Raw genomic sequence first — 25,822 nt, forward strand, 5'->3', positions numbered from 1 at the left:
TCCATGATTCCATTTCCTCCCACAACCATTCCTGTCATCTCCTTAACCCTCGCAATCATTACCTCTCCTCCTCCTCCTCCTCCTCTCTTCCCTTCCCTTCCCTTCCCCGCTCTCTCATCTTCATCTGTTTGGCACGTTTATGGCCCGTAAACTTCATTCCTATTATTTCCAGCCTTTGCGTGGATGGAAAAGTGATTGAATTAACCAGTGATGAAAATCCTTGAAGAGTTTTTACACCGATTCATTATAATCACTCCCCAGTAAGGCATCCGTTTTGCGCCCGTCAAACCTTTACCGTAATAAGAAGCTGACGAGGCGTAGATTGTACCGGAATCACTATTAGTGCTGGGGACAAAAAAAAAAAAAAAAAAAAAAAAAACTGGAGGCAAACACATTAGGCAAATGGAGGTAAAGGATCTGAAATAATACCAGGATTTTTTTTCACTTCCTTTTACATGTTAAGGAAATGCATTATTCTGAATATAGAGCAATACTACAATGTGTGTGCCGCTTCTGACGGCCACATCGCATACCACAGTCTCTACGTTATAAATAACGAGTACACATTGGTTATTAATTATTAGAAATACGAACAGAGTAACTCTTTATTATCTTATCAAAGATTTCTTTTGAAAATACGTATATATAGGTCTCTTAATTTGACGCTTACATGATTATTTCAGCGTCACAACTATGTCATACACTGCCACTAGAAAAATAAAACTACTACTACTACTACATGATTATTTCAGCGTCACAACTGTCATACACTGCCACTGGAGAAATAAAACTACTACTACTACTACTACTAGCACTACTACGAATAATAATAATAATAAAATTATTATTATTATTATTATTATTATTATTATTATTATTAAAAGAAACAGAATCCCACATTGCAATAAAATGCGAGAAAAAAAAATCTATCATACAAAATATCGTACTACCTATTGTCTTAACGGAGAGAGGAGGCCGCCCAAGGGCACAAAAAATGAAAAAATGTTAGCTGAATTGAAAGATGAAAATTTCCAAGCCAGTGTCGCAGAGAGAAAGATGAAACACATGATATAAGAACACGTTTCACGTAAATTCTATACCTAATATTATATCGTACAGCACCATATCTTTAAAGCCAGTGTGGCAGAATTACAAGGCAGAGTGCGTGATATAAGAATGCAAGTCTTCTAGGCATCTACTATATACGAGTGTTATACCACACCATAACGTACGCTAGAACTTCAAGACCTAGAATTGCTAGAGAAACGCGCGAATGACAGAAGAATGCAAGTCCTCTAGGTATTACTCAGAAAAAAAAAAAAAAAAAATAATGCAACATGAAATGCAGGGTCTTACATATTACACTAAATATCACACCTAAATATTATACCAAACAGCATAACGTGCACCTCAGTACCTAGTGTGGCGGAATTACAAGAGAAATCACACGTGAAATAAGAGCTCAAGTCGTCTAGACATCTATTTATTATTTATTTATATTCGGGGCGCCAGAATTACAAAGGGAAAGCACACGTGATAGAAGAATGCAAGTGTTCCAGTCAACGGAGTATAAAAATGTTACAAAAAACTATATATATAGAGCTTCATAAATAGTGTACTAAATATTATATCTTATTCCTTCATGACACAGAGTCGCAGAATTACTGGAAAATATACGTGATATTAATTATTGTCTTAAGTATTTCTTACATGAAACAATGCATTAAAACAAATACACAAAGCCTCCGAAATATTATACTAAACATTCTATCGTATTATACGGTAAACCATCAAGCCGCAGTGTCCCAGAATTAATAGGAAAATCCATGTACGAGTATTATTCTTGACATGAAACAACGCAATATGAAAAATAAAATAAATAAATAACGCTTCCTAATATCATACTAAGCATTGTATCCTATTATACTGTATGTCATCAAGCACCAATGTCACATAATTAATAGGAAAATTCGGGATGGAAACAAATAAAAAAGCTTCGTAAATACTTGTATCATACTAGCATCGCATCGTATTATACTCGTACCTACGCCTTCAGCCAGTGTCGCAGCATTACTGGAAAACGCTGCCGAGAAAAGTTTAGCAGCAGCGTAAGTCAGCGTGGAAGGGAAGCTTTTATCTCGGCCTCTCGCAGGGACACTCCAAGGCCAGCCACTTCACTGCGGGACCTCAACATTTTCCCGGGCCTCTCTTGTAAGGTTCTGGCCCCGCACTGGATGGAGCTCCCGGCCGCCTACCCCGCCTCACAAAATATTCACTCCGCTTCTTACAGTTGAATATCTGATCAATATTTCTTATTTATTTATTTATTTATTTATTATTATTATTTATTTATTTTGTTGTGATTCTTTATCTGTCTTTTTCAATGACTCGTCAATTTTAATCCGATTCATTGTGTTTAGCCTTTTTTTTTGTGGCCTTGCAAGATTTCAATGGGTGTTTACAATTGAAGCCCTTATTGATCAAAAGTTTTTTTTTATTCTTTAAGTATTTGTTTAGTAATATGAAAATTTCAAGGCTCATCTTGCACTTGAATATCCGTCTTTGAAAAGTAGTATTTATTTATTTATTTTCATTCGATATCGTTTCAGCATTTCAGTTCGCTTCCTACTGTCCGTTTTCTCTCTTCGTTTTTTTCTTTTTCTTTATTTTTCCTTTTGTCCTTTTTTTCCTTTTCTTTTTATCTCGCTTGCAAACCTGCCGCTCAAGAAGACGTACGAGTTTGCAGGAAATGAGGCGCAAGTTGAAGATGAAGACATCGCGGCTGCCATTCAGGAAGACAGGCACGGCAGGTCATGATGTGATGAGCGGAGGCTGAGGAAAGCACGCGAGGGGGTGAGGTGGCAATGTCAAGGTAGGAGGAGGAGGAGGAGGAGTTCAGGAAGACAGGCACGGCAGGTCATGATGTGATGATCGGAGGCTGAGGAAAGCACGCGAGGGGATGAGGTGGCAATGTCAAGGTAGGAGGAGGAGGAGGAGGAGGAGGAGGAGGAGGAGGAGGAGGTGGTGGTGGTATTCCTAGAAAGAAATCCAGAATTGACTTAAAACACAATAAGAACAATAAGAAAAAAGTAAATACACAAAAAAAAATTATTAGGAGCTTAAAAAAAACGTGGAAGTCAATTCATACATGATATAAATCATACCTTGAAAAAAATATATAAAAGTAATTGGAGAGAGGAAGCAATCAACGCTGATTAAATAATTCACATGATTCAGGCTGGGTCTGACGTTAAAAAATAGTCAGTCATGGAAGCAATCACTTAGGTTTTGTAAAATGGTATATCTCTGAAGCATCTCGTAAATAAAGAGTAAACCACAAATTAAGGTAAAAAAAATTATCCTTTTAGGGCGAAATAAGAGAGAACTAAATATCAAGTAATCATTTTGATCTCACTGTAACAGAAATCAGGGACTTGGAGGCGTCAGACGTCACCAAGTCGGTCATTAGTGGAGGTAGACAGTCCCGTGACAGGCGGCGGACGCTGCTACTCACCGCCACGTTGAGTGAAGTCAGGGTGAGATATTGGAGGTTTTAGACGACATTTCGTTTGTGGGATAGGATTTTTTTCGGCTGGTGAAGAAAATCGTTTTATATTATACACCGACCCGCGTGAACACACACACACACACACACACACACACACACACACACACACACACACGGTAAAAGTTTGTTGCTGTTTGATTCACTTACATTCACTTGAAATCACCTTGTACAAGCTTTCTACACCTTTCTTCCTCTATCATAATGTGGCTAATTTTCCTCCAGTACTATACTAAGTGTCAAGTACCGTACTTTAACGAAACAGCGTAATAAAGAAACTAAAAGTCTGTTGCTGCAATATGTTTACTTGGATCCGTCTTGTTAGTTAGTGACCACTACAGGCTACCAACACGTTTCTTTTCTATTATAATGTGAATAGTTTTCCTCCAAACGACCTACGTAAGAACCTAAGCGTGTTACCGTTTAATATCCACTCGAATCCACATAAATTTCTTTAGCCACTGACCGCTACCTTCACCTTCATGGCTTAAATGGCTAATCCTGTACCTTAAGCACTTAGTAAACCAAGATTTCAAGCTCCTCGTCCCCCTTCCTCGGTAAGTCCCGGAAAATATTTTGTTCCCTATTCCTTCATCTTTCCCAAGCCTTGTACTCACTAAAGACAGGGAAACAAAACATCTCACAAATTAACTTTATTTTTCAGCTTAATTCCCATTGTGTCATGTCGTACATAATGTTCAATTACGTAACAAGAAAAAATACGTAATCAAGGTTTTCGAAGGTACTTACTGTTAAAATTTTCAGTTGCCTCAGAGAGAGAGAGAGAGAGAGAGAGAGAGAGAGAGAGAGAGAGAGAGAGAGAGAGAGAGAGAGAGAGAGAGAGAGAGAGAGAGGTACAAAAATAACGACATTAAGGGTTCAAAGAGCGGAAGACCTGGACGGAAAAAGGAATCCTCGAGGGCAAAGATTCTACGAAGAGAAAGAAAGAAATAGTGAAACTAACTTTGGTCACGCAGACTGAAGGAGACGGAGGGAAGGACGAGTGGGAAATCAGATAAGTACGACCTCAAATCCTCCTTTTTCTCCAGGGAGGCTCAGTGCCAGCAGCAGCAGCAGTAGCAGCAGCAGCGCGCAGGGTACTCTGCTGCTACACACGTAGGCGACACCACACACGAGGCAATTGCAGGAAGAGCGGGAAAGACAACACAAGAACTTCATTTCTCGACGGAATCTACCAGACGCCAGTATCCAGTGACAATGTACTGATTTCAATACTGTTAAATGAAGGGAGCATGTGAATATTTTTTTTTTACCTTTCATGGTTATTTAGCGTGTCCAAAATCGCATTCAACGCACCCTACAACCCTGTGACAGATTGTACTGACCTTAAAACTGTCTAATGAATATGGTTATGTTATTTATCTAGGTCGGCATTTTTTTTTTTTTTTTTTTTTTAACCATTTAGGTGATATTTGGTGCATCTTATCACAAAGCAGTGTGATAAGTTTATTTTGTTTCAACAGTCACCTCCAGACATATACTAACTAGGTATTAGGAGGTCTGGTTTTTTAATCTCTCTCTCTCTCTCTCTCTCTCTCTCTCTCTCTCTCTCTCTCTCTCTCTCTCTCTCTCTCTCTCTCTCTTTCTGCAGGTGATGGTAAAAATTCTGTACAGTGCTTCTAGTGACGTGAATTGTTGCGTATCGCAGTGAGAGGGTTAAGTTTTTTTTTAATCCACTTTTGCTAACAGGTTTCTGTAGAGATGCAAGAGTTAACCTAGTATTCGCTGTTTTAATCTTTCTGCCGGAAAAGTCTGACACTCCCTGCCAACGACTGTATTTCCACCTGCCTATGATTTCAGACCTTTACAAAAGAAAAGTTCCAAGACTTTTCACAATGTAATTTTGGACTTGTTTTTGAACGGTTTTCTTTAGTGACGGGGACCATCAGTGTCACTTTTTTGTCGCATTGTGTTGCCCCTGGCCTGACCCCTTTTACAAATAAAAAAAAAAAAAGATTTATCGTTTTCTTTTAATGCTGGATAAATCGTGATATATGAGGGTGAAATTTTAAATGCGGCATTTTTGAATAGGGAAGAATGTCCAGAAGTTTTCCAGTTAAAGGGAGGAAAGAGTCCAGATACTGGTTTACTCCTGCATGGCAGTGGGTGAGATGCAAAACAATTAAGGGAGAAAAATCTTTAATCGAAAGGCTTTTGAATTCACCGTGCTTGGTAAAGATTCAAAGTTTTTTTTTTTTTTTACATAAATGGGAAGCTGTATCCTATACATGCTCGGCAAAGCCCCTGTATAGTCATCAACTGAAAGACGGAGAATAAAAAAAAAACGGTTGAAGGCGAGATGGTTGAATAATAATGAAGAGGGAATAGTTGTCTGAATGCTTGTGTCCAGTAGAAGGACTCGATATTCAAGTTTTCGAGATCTTGAACAATACAAGGTCTGTCGTGCGCCATTCGAGAAATGGAGGGAGCTGAAGTTGGACGCTCTTAAATGGAATAAAACAGACCTGAATGATTCTGGGTAATTAAACACAAACACCAATAACATGAACCAATGACATGAACCCACTACCTCACAAACTAGTGTTATTTTTAGTTCCCATGATACGACTGTACATTAATTGTTGATCGATGACGTCTACACACTGACCGATGAGTTTATTGAAAGAAAAGAGTGTTGCCTCTGGGAGACGTGGTGACCCAAGTGCTGCTCAGCGTTAGGACGACACGCGGCGCGGTCATGGGACGGCCGGTGACCGAGGCCATCCTGGGAAGAGTAATGGCCAGCTTCCGCACTGCCTGTCCCGCCATTTGTCCTCCTCTGAAGGATATTTCAACCACAGAACACATGAGTACTGTCTCCGCCAACAATACATTTACTCTTCCAATACTGGGACTTGGCACTCCTGTATTTTATTGTTACTTCACTGCTTCTATATTTTATTGTTATTATCAATCTATGCTATAATTAATATGGGATACTTGTAACTTGCTCAAGAAGCCTAGAAAATTCATTCTTCCCTGCTTAGAGACAAAGTATTGCCTCAATGTGGCTTGAATTGTACAACAGGAAACCCGCTGCCTCAACGCAACACCGCCACCACGACAGCAATACCAACAACACCAGGCACAAAAAGAGTTCCTCCCACCAAGCCGTGCAGATCAGCGGGGTGAGGTGGTGCCTAAGCCTCCCTATTGATCTACGGCGACAGTTTCTAAAAGTTTTGTGCCCCGAGCGGCGAGCAGTGAGGGAGAGTCGGCCGCGGGGAGTCCTGGGCCTGCTTCCTTTGTGGCCTGTGAACCTCAGAGGGAAGTTACAGTAGGGGGGTCAAGTACCGCCCGCCGCCTCGCTATATTCTTTACTTGTATAAAGCTGCCGTGCTGTGGACAGACACGTCATTCTCGAGTATCTTACTTGGTTATTGACCCTTCAAGTACTTTGCTTATCTGCCCGAGTATTCAATATTTTATTTTTCATTTATTTTGATTTCGTAATTATATAACTATTTACTCATTTGTTTACTTATCTACTTATTCATGCGTTCGTTTCATTAATTGTTTGCCTATTTAGTTACTTTTGAATGTGGAAACTGGTCAAGAACACGAGAAGATGCAGAAGACCATTTCAACTGCCATTAAAAAAAAAGCTCGAAAAGTTTAAGTGTTGAATGGTCGCGGTTTTATCCTCAAAATCTACCTTCTGTGGATGAAAGAGCGAGAGAGAGAGAGAGAGAGAGAGAGAGAGAGAGAGAGAGAGAGAGAGAGAGAGCAGCAGACAAACACACCGTACACAAAAAGAAAGACAGACAGACAGTAAATACAGTCACACAGACACACGCCTTCAAAGTGAAGTATCAAAGCGCTCTCTCTCTCTCTCTCTCTCTCTCTCTCTCTCTCTCTCTCTCTCTCTCTCTAAATCTACCTGTATTTTCTTTCTTTAGTAGCGCCATTACTGTTTTTTTAAGGTTCGCTTTGTATCGCCTGACCAGGAGAGAGAGAGAGAGAGAGAGAGAGAGAGAGAGAGAGAGAGAGAGAGAGAGAGCACTTTTTACTATGCCAATAAAATTAAGTACATACGCTACACACACACACACAGGCCATAGAGAACGCTACACACACACACACACACACACACACAGGCCATAGAGAACAAGAACAGACGAGCGAGGGAGGCGAGCGAGGAACCATGAAACTAAAATAGAAAAAATATAACTTTCTCCGCAGCAGAGAAAACACACACACACACACACACACACACACACACACAGAGAGCCATAGAAAGACATGATGCATATTTTTGAGAGAGAGACAGACGAGACAAAAAAAAAAAAGCAGATAAACACGACAGATTTTCGGAATTAGAGAGAGACAAACTCAGACATACAGAAATAGACGGACAGAATCTTCATGTTTTGCAATACTGGGGTAGTATATTCCATCAAGCATCTCGCCAAATCACCGGGAAGAGGAGGAAATTACTCTAATAAACCTACGAGAGAAATAACTTGCGTGGGGAAGGGAGAAAAAAGTGAAAAAAATAAAGCTGGAGAGAAAGAGCAGTTTTTCAGTTCAGAGGATCGACGTGGCGCAGCGGTAGAGAGAGAGAGAGAGAGAGAGAGAGAGAGAGAGAGAGAGAGAGAGAGAGAGAGAGAGAGAGAGAGAGAAACAGTAGAGAGGAAGAATAAATATAGAAGATGGAAGAAAGGGATGGAGAGAAAAACGTGGGTGGGAAGGGTGCCTGAGAAGGAGAGAGAGAGAGAGAGAGAGAGAGAGAGAGAGAGAGAGAGAGGAGAGAGAGAGAGAGAGAGAGAGAGAGAGAGAAAGGAAAGAGAGAATAAAGAGGAGAGAGAAGGAGAGATGAATAAGGGAGGCGATAGAAGGAAAGGGTGAGGAGGAAAAGTGGTTCGGGAAGGGCGCCTGAGGAAGAGGCGGGGAAATATTGCGAAGGGGAATGCGGGGAAAAAGAAAAGCATCTCAAGCAGAAAGGAAAGAGAGGGGAGGAAAAGTGGAGGAAGAACAGGGAAGCGATCTGAAGGAGAGAGGGAGAGATGGTGCGCGGTGATACAGAAGCAGGAATGGGGTGATGGGGGGTGATGTGAGGCTGGGAGAGATAGGGAGAGGGAGGGGAGGGAGAGGGGAGACGAGGAAAGATGATGAGGTGTGTAGGGTACGAAGATAAGAGGGAATGTTTACATGATGGAAAGAGGTGTGTGTGTGTGTGTGTGTGTGTGTATACTCTTGTAATTTCAGATAAGGCATATATACCTGGGAACGGTCACACTTACTTCCATTCATAATCTCTGGAGTATTTCATAGCAATCAATAGCTAATGATGGAATAGTTCAAGGATTGTACAACATTAATTCGTAACTTTTGACAAGGTGATGGGATCTGAGCGTCTAACTTTACATACTCGTACGCTTTCCTGTGATACAAAAAATTGAGGGTTCAGCGTTCAAAATGATAAGCATGATGACGAAATTTTCTTTTGAATGGTCAGTCTGCTGGAAACGAACCTTTCAAATACAATCCCTTCCCTTACACATTCACCAGGAAAAATACACAGTGCGAGGCTCGGTGCAGACCACCCGAACTGCGCTGCCTTTGTTCTTTTGTTTCTTTACCTCCGCGCTCCAGAACTGATGCCCACACAGCAGCACCAATACTAACTGGTCTGATTACCTCCGTGACTGATCTGATCAAATTCAATGTTAACGGCACGAGGAGGGGACGCACAGCTGGGCTCGGCCACATTACAGAGCTGATAACACAAGGAAATCTTGGGACGGTTCCCAGGACGTGTGTTCGAGTGTAACCTTTGTGTCTTTTCAAGCATACGAGTCTATGTGGCTTTTCAAGCATACGTGCATTTCAAAGGTAAAAACTCCATTTCATAGCTATGAAATTATGAAAAAATATGCTATGACTCGTGATATTACAATATCTCTATATCTTGATTTCAGCAGGCGAAAATGTAGCTACATACCCGCCATTAACAACCTTATTACCGAGTCTGTTCATTCGCTCATCACTCATTCACTTATCACTCCACATTATCTAACAGGCGTTAAATTCCAAGACCCGCCACGTGCCTCGAGATCAGCAAAACCCGGGGATGCTAACACTGCAAAACCACACACAGCGAAGCATCGTAAAGTAGTAGAGTCTCGGGGCAGATGCTGAGTACAGCGTCTATTGCAAGCATGATGAAGGCAGCGAGTGAAGCGTGAAATGCGTGAAGCGAAAGCGCGGCACGCGCCAGTACGGGTACACCCAATAACGGAAGGTCTAGTCTGGCTGAGGAGGCGAGGCTGATATGGAGGAAATGCTGGCCTATGTTCAGAAACTCTCTGCTTTCCCACCATGACTATTTTCAAAGGCCACAGATGATTAACAGTATTCAAGAGTGTTTCTCCTGTTAATAATGTAGAAAATGTTACTCTGTCTCTAGAAGCATAAAAACACTCTTAAAAATCCTTTACATTCTGAAACTTTTTGTAATTAGGGAAGGTGTGGTGAAGGGTGTCAGAATATGGTTCATTACCGCCTCCGTCACAACGCCCGGGTCACTGCAGCCACCCAGGAAAGTATCACTCTGATAAATCTTATACGACTTCATGCTGCTGAGGACGAATTGTTCATTGCCACCCTGTTGCTGAGGCGTCTTGCGTTAGCGAGTCTTGTTCGTGGCACTAACACTGACAAACGTCTAACACCAGCAACATACTATAAAGAATATCAACAACCAACACTGATATCGCTAAGGAAGCTCTGACACGAATAGAATTATACACCTGAGCACATCATTAGAATATACAGCGCAGTGTGGCGTCCTTGTCTAGCCGAGGTGTCATTCGTTATCCTCATTATATATCTATTTATTATTTATTCTGCTCATGGCGTGTTGAAGAGAATAAGAACGATGCGACAAAACAACAGTCCCTGTAGAATACATGACACGTTCTAGAGCACATGAACATAATTGTCAGTAGAGTTTTCATCCTTGTCCTTGAATTTATCTGGTCTTAATTTTCCTATAGATTCTGCATTAACATCTCAATAAGTAGCATTTAGAGAAATCAGTTGGCTTATCATCCCTGTTCTGGAATTTCCCCAAGTAATGTTCCCTATTCATTCTACCCGAAAAATCTGACAACTGAAACCATCGTTGCTGGCTGGTTACAGTGGTGGGGATTGTTTTGGTTACCTTGTTAGTGGTGGTGGTGGTGGTGGTGATGGGGGTGTGTTGGTTACAGTAATGGTGGTAGGGTTGGTGATGGTGGAATTGAAGGTTACAATGGTGGTGGTGGTTGTTACAGCAGTGGTAATGGTGATGGTGATTATGCTGATAACGACCACCACGGCCATTATGATGACTGTCACGTCGTTCACACCACAATGGCAGCCACTCACGCACTCTCTTCTCTCTCTCTCTCTCTCTCTCTCTCTCTCTCTCTCTCTCTCTCTCTCTCTCTCACTGACATTCACCAAGACAGACATGACCTTCGGTGACCTGCTCCAATGACCTCCCTCCTCCCTTCCCTCACCTCCTGACCTTTTCTTGACCTCTGCACCTTCCCTTGATACAATGCCCTTACTTCTTGCCTGAACTACTCTCTCTCTCTCTCTCTCTCTCTCTCTCTCTCTCTCTCTCTCTCTCTCTCTCTGTCTGTCTCTCTCATATCAGTACAAGAATATAGGAAGTCAAGCATGACTGTCACTGCATCACGCTGTCCCCTCAACCCTTTCCTCCCATGCCCTCCTCCCTTACAAGTGCAATGATACACGCGACTAAACTATTGAACAATGGTAACGACCAACAATCATTGCCACTAAATACAATTGCAAATAACAGCTTCAAACTATCCGTGACACCACTGCACGATATTCATATGTACAGCATCACGGAAAACACAGTAGCGGGGATACAAGCTGCCGTGGGGAGCGGCAGGCTGTGGGGGGTGGGGGGAGGGGACTAGTATCAGTGACGTCACAAAGTCTACTTACCCTCAGTTATCATGTGAACACGTGTTATGAAATAAACAAACAAAACATGGTGACTGCACACCAAAGACAACAAACATGAATCAACAACTGTACCTCGCTCCTACTGCTGTCCGGCGTCGCCATGGAGTAAATCAGACAGGGAACACCAGGCCTCCAGCACCACACTCCCTGCTGCCAGCGCTCAGTACCCACGGCAAAATCAGCTCCATGGAAGCTAGAGAGTCTAACGCTTCCTTTGCCTGCACTACTGCAAAGTACAATTAACGACCACTACACAAACTAATGACACCGGTGTTCAATTGCTGAGGTGATTAACGCGCAATTCAGATATCCACGTGACCGCGCGGCGCCTCGTCCCTCAAGTGGTGACGCCAGCGTGGGACCTCCGCCTGGCCAATCTGGGACTCGGTTCGTTCTCGAGGTTCACTGCTTCGAGTCTTTCTCATACCTTTCTTTATTTCCGGTATCTGGTATGCCGGGATATGCCACTCAATTGCTGAATATTACACGGTATACAAAGGACGTATATGAGAGCATGAAAGGTCTACGAAAGGTTTATCTCAGCTCGGTTTCAAACATCTACGCTGACTTGAATCCATATACCTCAAACGTCACATTGACAGATTCACCACCAAATTGTACTCCTGTAGTGTTCACGAGGTAAGTATGAGATTACACCTTATACAGAGAACATTTATCAGCATTGCAGGTTCAAGAAAGGCGAATTCTAGCTTGGTTTCAAACGGCAATCCATCCTGACCCGAGTCCTCAACTTTAGCATTACGCTGCCAGATTCACCACCAAACTGTATAAATGTACTATGTATGCAGTAAGGATAGGATTACACGTGTTTTCAATGGAGATATGATAGCATTACACGAATGTGAAAGATGTATATCAGCTTGGTTTCAAATGCCTACTTACGCTTACTCCAATACGTATGTGTGTTGTGTATGTGTGTTGAAGTGCCACGTGCCTGATCCACAACCAAAGTGTATTGTTGTAGTGTGTATGAAGCAAGGATGAGATTATACCTCATACAAAGAACATTCAACCGCATTGCAGGGTTAAGATTACACACTATTCAAAGGACATGATACATTATTGGACTACGGAAAGTAAATCTTACCAAACGGGATCCACCCTGACTCGAATCCCTAAGTTGAAGCGTCGCGTTGCCAGATTCACCAGTAGATATCAATTCAACGCAAATGGTGACCTCCCAACACTATAAAAGAGAACAGAGAATACATACTCTTATCTACTTCTAAGTCATCACGTATCACGAGTGTCCAAACAATGAATAGCGTACGAATTATTTGTTAGATGTTCATTTTCTTGAGGCAGCGGCGACTCGGCACATCTAATCATCCTACTGAAACACTTCTGCGCCGCACCACCTCCACCAATCAAAAGGCTCTACGTAGTTAAAGTTACACTCATTTTTGAGGGTGTTTTTATGGTGCTAGTGACACACTAACAAGATTTCCACATTATTAACAAGAAAACTTTTGAGAGAGAGAGAGAGAGAGAGAGAGAGAGAGAGAGAGAGAGAGAGAGAGAGAGAGAGAGAGAGAGAGAGATTTAACTTATTACGCATAAAGGCGTCAGTCCTGACCATATGCAGGGAACAAGCACATAACAAGTGCATAATTGTTTGAAAGACGTATACAATATATAATTCAAAAGAAGTTACAAACACTAAAGCAAACGGACGTCAGCATCCACCAAATTTAGAGAAGCGTGCGAGGATGTCGTCGAGGTTATCACCCATCAAGAGGTGGCGGCACACATCAGTGATTGGGACTCCATGGGGTAGCAGACTGTCCAGCTCAGGGCAGTGGAGAGAGTGGTGCTCCAAAGTGTTGTTATCAGGGGCACCTCAAAGGGGGCAGGAAGAGAAGTGCTGCACGTGTGGCAGTCCCGCAATCTCCCACACCGACCTGTTGGTAAGACGAAGCCTGGGTGACACCATATTCTGCCTCCTCACCAGAGAGAGAGAGAGAGAGAGAGAGAGAGAGAGAGAGAGAGAGAGAGAGGTTTACATAAAAGCGTAGCTGCATTATTCCCAAGCATTCCTCGTGGTGACGCCTCCTCGCTCGCCCAGCATAAGATTTTTGTAAGCCACAGACAGCTTATGGCGAGACCCTTTCATGGTAATTTGGGTTGGTAGGGGGAGCGCGCGATGGGCAAAGGCGAGGGGCGTAGGGAGGGAGGCATCTTTGAGATAAATATAAAGAGATGACACTCAGCGGGAATACGGCTCCTCCGCGCCACCTCGCAACCTCGCCTCCCCCTCGCCTCGGCTCGGGATAAAGATTTAACGCTAAACTTTCCCAGCACAATATAATGAGATGGAGAAATGAGCGCACACTAACCTGCCCGCCTGGCAGCCTCAGCCCGTGGTGTGTCTGTGTGTGTGTGTGTGCGTGTGCGTGTGAGAAAGAGAGAGAGAGACTGCGTTCACCACTCCCAAAAAGTATTCAGGCTAACAGCACTTGTCACCAAAGCTAGTAACACTCTCTCTCTCTCTCTCTCTCTCTCTCTCTCTCTCTCTCTCTCTCTCTCTCTCTCTCTCTCTCTCTCTCAACTATTATTAGAATCGTTAAGACAACCTTGAAAAAACCTAATATTGTTCACTGGGGCTAAGGCACTAAAACATTTCAGAGTGCGCTTCATTTTGCGAAGGTTCATGGAATATTTACAACCATTCTGTCTGCAGTCAATTTTCACGTAAGTATTTTCATTTTCTAGACATCCTTCCTTCAGGGCAATCACACACAGAGACAGAGAAACACGTCTCTCTCTCTCTCTCTCTCTCTCTCTCTCTCTCTCTCTCTCTCTCTCTCTCTCTCCCCTTGTCCATAGAGTAAGGGATTGGCATCATGCACGAGACTCCTCCAGTTGTTTCTCTCCCTTGCGTCTTCCTCTGTGACTCCCATCCTTTGCAGTTCTACCTATATTCCATCCCTTCATCTCACTCTGTCTCCCCCTCGTAGAAGAGATAGGAAGGAAAGCATGGAAAAAGTGGATAGGAAAAGGAAGACTAAGAAAATATGAGGCTAAAAGTTAGTAGATGAACTGCTTAAAGGCCTCCAATCTTTACCTGTGATCCTCCAGTCATGAAAGATACACAGTGCAATGTTTCAATAATTCCACGCCTTGGTCCGCCTCCTCGCAGCAGCAAAGGTCACAGCCAGTAGTTAAGGGACGTTGAACTCATCTAATGAAGACACATGGGGGGCGAGGAGACCATTTCACGAGGGCTAATGAACGGTGAGTCAATAGTAGTGATAGTAGTGATAGTAGTGGTGCACGCGAGGGTTGGAGAGAGAGAGAGAGAGAGAGACTATATGAAGGCAAAAAATTATTGATGGGTATTCACTAATCCCGAAAATGGTGGTGGTGGTGGATGGGATGATAGAAGAGGAAGAAGAGGAGGAGGAGGAGGAGGCGCGGAGGAAAGGAAAAAGGAAGAGAAGGACAAAAAAAAAGCTACAACAACAACAACAACAACAACAACAACAACAACGCTTAGAAAGAGAAGGTAATTATAATAATAGTAGTGGTGGCAGTGGCGGTCTTCATGGTGATGGTAGTGGTGATGGTGGCGGTTTCATTCTTTCCAACCACTGAAGTACAAGACAAAAAACAGAAAAAAAAAAAAAACTTCCTTCACCAGTGTAGTAAGATCTTTATCTCATCTTCCTCTCCTTCCATCTTCCCTGCACCAAAAAGTTAAATACCGTCTGAAACCACACACACACACATAAAAATAGCGCAAAGAATGTATGTAGTAAAAACATTGAGTTACCAACGAAATAAAAAAAAAGCAATACCTTTCCTCATCATCTTTAACTCACCTTCATCTTCCTCCTCCTTTCCTGCATCAAAAAATTAAACACGGTCTGAAATCACACACCGAAATAACGCAAAGAATGCACGTAATAAAAGCAGTGAGTTACGAACTTCCATCTCATACCTGCAGACCTCAAAAAAATCCTTAATTGCTCTCCTCGGCGAGAAGAGACAATCATTGAGTCAAAAGCTTGGCATCAGCATAAATCTACATGAAAAAGACAGCATTCTTTCCTCCTTATGTCACCGCCTCGCCCGCTGCTTAAAGGGATGCTCTTGTCCTGCACACACAGTGAAATCTCGTTGTGGGAACCAGGGACGCAGGGCCTTTCTTTGACCACGTTAAACCCTTTCACTTGGGTATGTAACTATTCACAACACTAAAAGCAATGTATGGAGCCTTTACAAACATCTACAAGAAAGAAAAAAAATATACAAAAAAGAGTAGATTTTGCTATTTCCAGCCAGCACAAAGTTTGCATGTGGCTGTAGAATAAGAAAAGTTGCATTTGGAGTGATAGTGATTAAAGAAAGATGTGCCAAATAGCAGGAAAATTATTAAGGCAAGGCTAGTTCAGGCTAAGATAGGTATGTCTTGATCCATTCAATACCTATATCAAACTTATAAATAGGAATATGTAGGTGTATATAGGGAGGTATCTTTTTATACACCAACTGTCAGTCGTATGTCTGGGGGGGCTTCTTACAGTTTTCATTATTTTTCTGTATTTTTAAAGGTTCAACTTACTCGTGATTATTGAATAGGTTATACTAGGTTGGCTTAGGTTAATATACAATGCTAAATAAGGTGATGAAAGAGAGAGAGAGAGAGAGAGAGAGAGAGAGAGAGAGAGAGAGAGAGAGAGAGAGAGAGAGAGAGAGAGAGAGAGAGAGAGAGAGAGAGAATGATTATGAAAAAAATACAATTCTAATTTTTGTGTGTTACTTTGAAATATCACCAGCATTTCTCCAACTAACACATTTTTATTATTTATAATTCAATTAATATTTTTTTTATTTCGTTATCCACACTTAATTAGCCTGGAGTTTATATTTAGCGGTAATTAATTATCAGTATTTTTGTTCATATATTTATTTATTTCATAGTATTTTTTGTGTTTGTATGTATGTGCGTGTGCATTTTTTACTTGGTACTCCATTCATTATTTGCATTTTTATTCATACAGTTGCATATATCATTGAATTTTGTTTCGCGCGCGCGCGCATGTGTGTCTGTGCGTGTGTGTGTGTGTGTGTGTGTGTGGTTTGTATGAAAAAATATGTGCTATACACTTTAATTATTGCCATCCTAACAGTGCCCCATCACTATTGTTTACAGATTAGGTACAGAGTGTCCAGCAACTAACCACAAGATGTACACAGACAAACACAATCCATCTCGTGAACAAGGAACTGTTATGAAATCCGCGAACACCTAGTAACTCACTACATCATGTTAAACTATCAATAAAACTATAAACATCTATGAAGACCGTAGTTTCCTAAAGAGCTTGTTTAACTATCACTAAATTCATGCAAACATCCTTGAGAACTCCAATATTTTCACAAAGCCCTACAAAACTATTACTAAAATCATGAAAACACCCTTGAAACCCCCAATAACTTCAGCTAGACCTTGTTAATGGTAAAGTTAATACGCTTACATCTTTAATCATTCAACATTATTACTAAAGATTTGGGATGCTGTGTCTGTCGTTTTTCATAAATAAAATCTTAACAAAGCGTCGGACAAGGATGCTATTTTGACAGTGGATGTTTGAGACCTTCACCTAATTGGCAAAAATATTCGTTGGTGTCATATGGAGATAATAAAGGCAATTATAAGAGTAAATTTAGGGTAAACTTAGCTAAAACTTACAGGCACTGGTAGCGAGACTAGTAAGTGTCGTCAAGATAGATGACCTCTTCACTGTGGACAGCGCAGTGAAGGGGATTTCTTAACACCAATAAAGTGAGTCATGTTCCCTTGTTTTGTATTGATAATGTTCTGACAAAGCTCATAGTCGCCATTATTGAAGATGGCCCTTCATGAAACACTACTGATATGCTGCAAGACTTAATAGCAATAGTGTAGGACAAGGACGACAGCCTTCCAGAGTGTTCCCCCCGCTTTACTTTCCATTACTACAGGAAGGAGGTGATTGCAACACAAGCACGACAGGAATGACAGCTTCATGCAATAAATTGTCAACATACTGGATACGCATTTTCATATATTCAGCTGCTTTACATATGTTATTGTGAAAATTATCTGGGGTTTCCTAATTAATATTTCTTTCACGTATTCCATTTTGAAAGTGTGTGTGTGTGTGTGTGTGTGTGTGTGTGTGTGTGTGAGTCTAGCACCGACACCAACTCAGTGCACCTAAACACACTGAGCTGTAACGTGCTGTGATTACTGGTGTTGGTGTCACATGCTGTAATATAATTAATATTAACAAGTACCTCGTGTCATAATGATGGCGCTAACAATACTAAATGAAACACTTCATTATTCATGTTGTTATTATTTCTTACCTATTTGCTTATTTATATTCGAAATAAGCTCACACCCAAAGTCAGTGATAACACACGTCATCTTCCCACATCTCACTATATTTGGTAACTTGAAACACAACTTGATCATCGAATGTGAGGCAAAAAATACGATGTTTATTCCTCTCCCAGCAATAGCAGCAAAGTCTAATCCTCTCTTTTTCCTCTCTATTCCTTTCTCTCACACAATCCAGCACTGTCCTTCATTAAATTTTATTCCTGTCCTTCCATTTCTCCTGTCATGTTCAAATCATCTCATTCTCTTCTCGACCCTTTTCTCTCACATAATCCAACACTCTGTCCTTCATTTATTTCCGTCCCTGCATTCCCTCCTTGCGTGCTCCAATTATCTGATGCTCTTTTCTAGCATTTCCCTCCTACTCCAACACTCTACTCTTCTGTTTCACTATAGGTTTATTTGACATGTTTACTTTCTTCTTTAATTTTTGTTCTTCTGTGTCGTGTTTGTGAGGTATTTTGAAATGAGATGCCTTGTCAATTGTATGATGGCGTGAAAATTGGTGAGGTTTGCGGTGTGAGAGTTTGTAACAGCGGAGGTAATAGTGGTAGCAGTAATGTTGGTGTTGGTGGTGATGATGCAGGTGGGTGTACATCGTTGAAACTGCGTCCGTGTATAAAGGAACACGTCCCTACATGTCGCTCTTCACTGCTAAGGCAACAGGCTACACAAGACGAGGCTATCTCTCATCAGCCAACACGCCGCGATCTTGTCACGGCGGCGTCTTCTTGTACCATTGAATCATTACTGAATATCTGGGACCGTGTCGAAGGAGATGTCTGATATAGTGGTGACGTCAGCAGCGTGTGACATCACCTGCTACACCGCCACCAATTGTCCATAGTCTACTACAGTCTCTCTCTCTCTCTCTCTCGTGATAGCCCTTTCCTGCCTCTCGTTTTCTTTAATTTCCTCTTCCTTTTGAGTCCCTCTTGCACTCAACACACTTCCTTCAGTTCCTTTCTTTTTCTTTACTTCCTTCGGACCTACATAATCTCTCTCTCTCTCTCTCTCTCTCTTTCTCTCTCTCTCTTGAACTAATGGTTGCTGTGTGTTGTGTAATCGTCTTTACCGAAGCTAATTGATTCAGATATTACCAGTATAAGAGAGAGAGAGAGAGAGAGAGAGAGAGAGAGAGACTGCTTCACTCACTGATTCACTGACAAACAAGAGGACGAAGCTGCTTCGCTTATATTTACGAACCATATTTAAAGGTCAAAAATACACACTAGTCATCATCGTCAGCATTTCAGGAATCCCCCGCCAGAGTTAAGTGCAGCTGCCAAATTAATTCGTTTCGTACAGGCGTAGTGTATAATTTAGTGTGCATAGTTTAGGCAGATACATAAGTAGTGTGGGTGACTACAATGGGCACGCATGAGGAAGCAAGTTTACATTGAAATGAATATGAATGCTGAGATTCTTCCTTCTTTCCTTCTCTTCGCTAAGTGTGTCCAGACATAAAGCTGCGAGTCTTGTACCAAAAGTTAGGACGCGGGGCAGAAGTTGCCTCGTTACGGGCTGCAGGACGCGGCGGGAAGAGGCGGCTGAGGTCCGACGCTGAACAAGTAAACAGCAGCATTACTCACCATTACGAATACTTACCGGAGGGACTTTATGGAAATGCTCTCTAATGTTCACTTAAGTCGCGCCAAATTGCGGTTTTCCGGTAATAAGGTCGACATGTATTAAGTGGAGAAAAAACAGACAAAACCGGAAACTGGTGCCACTGTGCGGGCATTAGTGCAATGACAGCTTCCCACGCGCCAGGTTCTCAGCGCCTGTCTGCTTGTACAAGACGGTTGGCTCCCGCTCACTTTCACTCGGTGCCAGCGGACAACTTACGACCATAACAAGAACGTAAGAATATAAAAGACGCTGCAAGAAGTCAACAGCGGCAGTTCGTGTATGTATATACAAACGTAGGTCCAAGTATATTTCTTGAAAAAAATCACTTCAGCTAGAGCCTCTTGAAAGTAGTGGTGGTGCGGCGCGGAAGTGATTCAGAATAGGCCTATGTTGCAGACATTTGCCGCAAGAAGCATTGGCACGGCACTGCACCTCGAGCTGCGCCAGATAATTCTGTCACCGTAATTAATTACTCTTCAGATAAGGATGTTCATGCTGACTTGTGTAAATGTGTTGCTCTGCTTTCCAGGATCCTAGAGAGAGAGAGAGAGAGAGAGAGAGAGAGAGAGAGAGAGAGAGAGAGAGAGAGAGAATAAATAAAAAGAGGAAGAGAATTACATACTGAAAACTTTGCTTTTATTATTGCTGCCACCACCATCGCTATTTTGGACGTGTGGAAAGTAAGGTGGAGGGGCAGAATACCAGAGTGGCAAGCATCTATTATTCCTACAGCATTATTAAATACTGATTGTGCGAACCTGCCCACCAATACACAGTTTTGCTATTACATATATACTGTTAACCTTACCTGCACTGGGGACAGACGGGAAATGAGAGAGTGTTCCTCGTGTTTGGTGATGAGGGACTAGACAGAGCAATGGTGTACTTGTAACACGTGGTGCTTGATGGTGGTCACTATACAAATTATTTCTGTATATTGCTCGTTTCATATTTGTTTGTTTCATAGTATTTGGTCGTTTCATATGATAACTACCTGGGAATATTGAGTGTTAATGAGTGTTTCATTCGTGTATGAATCCCTCGAGCGGTAAACCGAGGGAAGGTAGCTCAGGGAGGGAGGTCAAGCCGGTAGTCTATCTGTGGTATAGCAGCCGCACACACCTTGTTGGATTGAAACCTGTGGATTTATTCCATGTGAGCGCCAGAGACTGGTGAGTGTTCCTCTATTACATTTGTGATAGGTTTAGGAATATATTAGGAATGTGTAGTAATTTGTTGCTTGTTATTCTTTCCTGTTGTATTTACTTTACCTTACACCTAGAACTGTTACATATATGTTGTGTTTTTGTGATATTTCGACGTAAATTGTCATAGTTAGGTAATCAAACATTCATGTGAGATTTGTGACCCAGGAGGGTCTTTACACCGTAAGGATAGTCACCATAGCTTGTTAGCTAGTAGTTTATTTATCATCTAGTAATTTATTTATCATGTATTTGTTATTTTTTTCTTTTTTTGACACGTGTTCATAGTGATTTCATTAATGTGTTGCTCCAATGCCTTCATGTGGACTTTGTGATGTTACTTATGTTAATTTTGTATTGCATAGAGATTAATTAAGGGTCCTTTTCCAGTTGGACCGTTCACCCTCACGTTCACCCTCACGTTCACCCTGTCGTTCACCCTCACGTTCACCATATGGGACAAGTAAACACACACAAGAATGAACGAGTGTCAATAACGAGGCGTACTAATATACCAAGAAGAAATACCCTTGTGTGACGCCCCTGAGTGGGTGTTACAGTACTCATAACCTTACCTGCAGCTTAGACAGGCGGGAACAAAACCAAGTATTCCTATATTACATTGTGTTTTGTCATAAACAACAAGACAGAACAGTGGCGGAGGGACAGTAAACTTGTATTCAGTTAAATGTGCAGTCATGGTGAATAGTGGAGTAACATACCGCTCCGTGCTTACTGTTTTTAGTGTTATTCATCTATCTTAAGTCCTTTAATGTGCTGACTAATTAGGATAAAGAGACTCGTGAGGAGGGAAGTTGTTGTGTGAACAGGACGTAAATGCTGCGTTGTCTGTGATGTATAAAAATAAGAGTGGGAAGGGGAAGATTTTACTTACGTTTGTTTCGTTTTAGCATGAGCGGAAGGTTCCAGCCAGTGTCGTTAGTGCAATAAAAATTTTAACATAGGGAAAAGTGCTAGAGAAGCTTAACGTAGAAATATTCTGACATCAAAGAAAAAAGCTGAACAGAAAGATAATCTTTCTTCGTGTGAGCATGAGTGTTTGTAATCAGAATAAAAATGGTTCTGAAAAAAAATAATGTAATGTTTCTGGATGAATTTTGTGAGACCAAACTAAACCGCAAGGGAGAAGAAAATATTTGAGTCAGATTTGAAGAGTAAAATCAGTCTTGGCTGGGAAAGTTAGTGGGAAAGAATGTAGTTAGGTATTATTATGAACGATCCGCCGCTGGAAGGTTAAGGTGGTAAAGGAGGCGCATTATTTTAAGGATAAGAACAAAAACACACGAGGAGAGATAGATAAGCATTAGAGCTTATGAGCCTGCGAGTGGAAGAAGTGGAGAGGGAGAGAAAATCCTTGGGGATTCCAGACATTTATTAGAAAAATTTAGCGAAATTAAGTGACTGCAATAAATCTAACACGAGAAGAGAACAGTGGATAGAGATGAGAGAAAAGAAGTGGAGAAAGAGAGGAGAGAAATTCTTTGCAGATTTCAGAGACTTAACAATATGTAGAATTTTTAAACGTAGAATTTTTAAACGGTGAAGAGGGTGAACTGGATAACTAATGCCGAAATAAGAGACACTATAAAGAATGAGGGAGTTGGATAAGTGAAAAGAAGTAAACGAGAAATACATTCTTTAGAGGTTTCACATACTTATCAGATAATGTTAATGGAGTGAAGTGACTTGTCTAGGAATTTCAGGTGAAAAAATGAACACCCCTACTTTAATATAATAGGTTGCGGAGGCAGAAAAAAGAAAAGGCCAGTAACATCTTAACCTAAAAGAAGACAAGATGAAAGACGGACAGCCGGTATTTCAGCTAGATCAGATTGCATGAGCTTGGGTGTTCTGGGTCATTGCCCTCAATTACAGACCTTCTCCTTCCTCCGCCGCCGCCTTCCTCCGCCGCCGCCGCCTCCTCGCTGCTGCTCATGATGGAGTGTGCCTCTCCCGTGTGTGTGGGAGGCTTTCACACACACGGGATTACCAAATAGAGTCAGGTCAAAATTCATCATCTCATTGTCTCCTACTACCGCGTACGCTTAATTAATCACAAGACCAACAAGTGTTTTTACCCTGCCCACGAACAATACCAGCTTTATTTTGTACCTTTGCGCTCGCCCCGCCTCTCTCTCTCTCTCTCTCTCTCTCTCTCTCTCTCTCTCTCTCTCTCTCTCTCTCTCTCTCTCTCTCTCTCTGCAGAACACAGCAGCGAGTGATGTATTTTTAATTCGTATATATATTAAAATTCCAGAATATGATTAATATGTTGAGGAAAACATACCGAATTTTTTACATCCGCTCCGCGACTCCTGACACACGCACACGCACACACGCACACACACACACAGTTATTACTACTATTATTCCTATTAGCGAAAATAATAACATTGTGCATAATATCATAGGGCTTAATTGCTTCTGTTTCCAAGGACACGCAACGCCCTTCCTGTGGATATTAATTTTGGCAGGCGGCAGCGAGGGAGTGGAGGGAAAAAAGGGAAAAAGAGGTAAAAAGTGATTTGTTTGAAGGTAACTTTATTTCCCATTTAAAATATTACAAGGGCAATTTCGGTTTTAAGGGAAGAAAATAAATGAAATGCAGAAATAGAAATAAAATAAGAGAATTAAAAGGAAGTCACTCAATCAACTATTCCATAAAAGACAAATTATCAAAAGAAAAAGAACAAAATAAAATAACACCAATAAGGTGAAAAGAATATAAAAATATTAATTATTTCTACGTTCCTTCGTCGCTTTCATATAACTCTAAAGGTAACTTTGGTCTCAAAAGAAATATGAAAAATTATAGATAAATATGAAATAGATGTGGCAAAAAAGTCCTTGTGCCGGTATTTAGACAACTGAGACAAGCACCACTCTCTGCCTGCTTCTGTATTACCTCCTGCTTATCACGGTATTTAGACAAGTGAGACAAGCACCACTCTCTGCCTGCTTCTGTATTACCTCCTGCTTATCACCTGAACTGTTTCGAGAGGAAATGTTTCATGACACTTATAGTCCTCAAATTTTGGACAACCCTCTTGACTGCACTTTTTGTGGACTAGAACCTTCAGTGGGCCTTTTTATTTATTTATTTTTCCTATACCCTCTTATCAATAAAAAGTAAATAAGAACATAAAAATACAATATGGAAAAACAAAATCTTAGAGAGGAACAAGGGAGGTGAAAAAGAGACCAAAGCAACATTATATATATATTTTATTGCAAAAAGCCTCAAAAGTGTGCCAGCGTTACAAATATGCTTAGTAGTACTCTATCTGTAAGCCTACCAGTACTTATAATTTCACTTTCATATCACAACCCATGGATAGTAAGAGGCCTTTTTGTCCCCTGGTGGAGAGCAGAGAACGAGGATGTGAGTACCTGGCTAGCCTTTCACCTCGTGTATTCGAGAAGGATGAGGAGCGAAGCAATGGGGCAGCGAGCCAGCGAGCCAGCGAGTCAGCAGTGGACGTGAGTGACGCTCGAGCGACTGAATCTGGTTGAGGGTGGCCGTGGTTAGTTACTGAACATGTGTGTGTATGGCTCAGCGGTCTCTTTTGTGGTAAGAGGAGGAGGTGGAGTATAGTGATTCTTGTTCGTTATCGTTGTCATGTTGTTCATCTTCTGTTTTTACTTATATTTTCTTTGTTATCGTCTTTGTCATTTTATTATGCATTTGCTTCTATTTCTTGTTTCTTTTTACCGTTTCTCTCTCTCTCTCTCTCTCTCTCTCTCTCTCTCTCTCTCTCTCTCTCTCTCTGAAATAATAATAAAAAAGCTAAAAACAAGGACAGGCCAAACTGATTTATTGTTTATGTATTAAGTCCATTTTCACCTTCTGAATTATTGTCACCTTCTGAATTATTGTCTCCAAGTGTCAATTACTAAGACTCTTCTTCCTCCGCCTCCTCCTGCTGCTGCTGCTATTATTGTTGCCGTTCTTGCACACCGGTACACACGCGCCAGTCTTTATGTAAGAACTCATCCTTCCCTTCAGTTACCTTCCCTTCAGCAGATAGAATCCTTCTCTTTAAGACGGCCTCGGGCAGACAGCTCGGTGGGCAGCTTTCATGGTCCTCGGAGGGGCGGGAGTGGATACTTTTCTTAGGGCGAGACGACTGACAATCAATACCTGATGACGCTGATGACTGGTTTTGTTGGCGTTGTGAAGGCGAGGACGGGGCTGATGACTATCTGCTACTTGCTACCGTGCGTCTTGCCACACTGACTTTGGTGAGCTGATGAGGCTGTTCTCTGGCTTACGTGCGCTCAACTTGACTGCTTTCCTTGCTTCCAGGGCTTTGCTTTTTAAGTCAGCTTTGGGAAGTGTCCCCGCCGGTAGGGTAGTGACGCAGAGCTACTCCTCGTTGGGCAGCGCGGCAAAGCGGCCACTTTTTTTGTGAATGTGTGGAGAAGAGTCAGGAGATGGTGATGCAGGCCCTTCGTTAAGCATCGTTAGGCATCGTTAGGCTTCCTTTCCTTCACTTCTTGTAAGAGTGCAGTGAGTCACCGTCAGTGGCTGTGATGCAGGTGTTGTCCTCAGTGAAGAAAACGTTACATTGCAATTTCTTTCCTTTCTTTTTTCTTTCGTGACGTCAATGTAACGTTCAACTATAACCTAAGAGTAATCAACCATCAAACCAATACTTCCGTTTTTTTTGCCTCACACACACACACACACACACACACACACACACAGCAGCTATCCAGTTAAACGCGCGCATACACACACACACACACAGAGCAGCTATCCAGTTAAACGCGCGCATACACACACATACACAGAGGGCAGACACATAAACACCACAGTATCCTTGGGGCTCAACCTGCCGAGCCCCGCCGAGCCCAGCCCAGCCCCGCCCCGTCTCTGCCACGGTAACAGTTTCTCCCCGTCAATATTTAGCGTAAATTTCAGGATTTCTAGCTGTTTCTAGACTCGTGTTATATAGCAGTAGAAGGAAGAAAGGTGAAGGG

The 25,822-nt window shown here is 41.8% G+C and overlaps 2 long non-coding RNA genes across 4 annotated transcripts; one reads left to right on the plus strand and one right to left on the minus strand.

Annotated features, from left to right (window-relative positions):
- Positions 1 to 2,395: 2,395 nt before the first annotated feature.
- On the minus strand, positions 2,396 to 11,903 carry LOC135098832 (uncharacterized). Of its 3 annotated transcripts, none has more exons than XR_010267413.1 (3): positions 11,645 to 11,903; positions 3,515 to 3,592; positions 2,396 to 3,036 (listed from the first exon to the last, which is right to left on the minus strand). It is a non-coding gene; the product is annotated as an uncharacterized LOC135098832 (long non-coding RNA). The 3 variants fall into 3 exon arrangements; XR_010267412.1 differs by having other exon boundaries at positions 3,422 to 3,592; XR_010267411.1 differs by having other exon boundaries at positions 3,416 to 3,592.
- An 8,795-nt stretch (positions 11,904 to 20,698) lies between these two features.
- LOC135098838 (uncharacterized) lies at positions 20,699 to 23,037 on the plus strand. The gene is made up of 2 exons (XR_010267422.1): positions 20,699 to 20,785; positions 21,209 to 23,037. It is a non-coding gene; the product is annotated as an uncharacterized LOC135098838 (long non-coding RNA).
- The last annotated feature ends 2,785 nt before the right edge of the window (positions 23,038 to 25,822 follow it).

Source organism: Scylla paramamosain, unplaced genomic scaffold (genome assembly GCF_035594125.1).
Source record: "Scylla paramamosain isolate STU-SP2022 unplaced genomic scaffold, ASM3559412v1 Contig86, whole genome shotgun sequence".
In the NCBI taxonomy this organism is placed as follows: domain Eukaryota; kingdom Metazoa; phylum Arthropoda; class Malacostraca; order Decapoda; family Portunidae; genus Scylla; species Scylla paramamosain.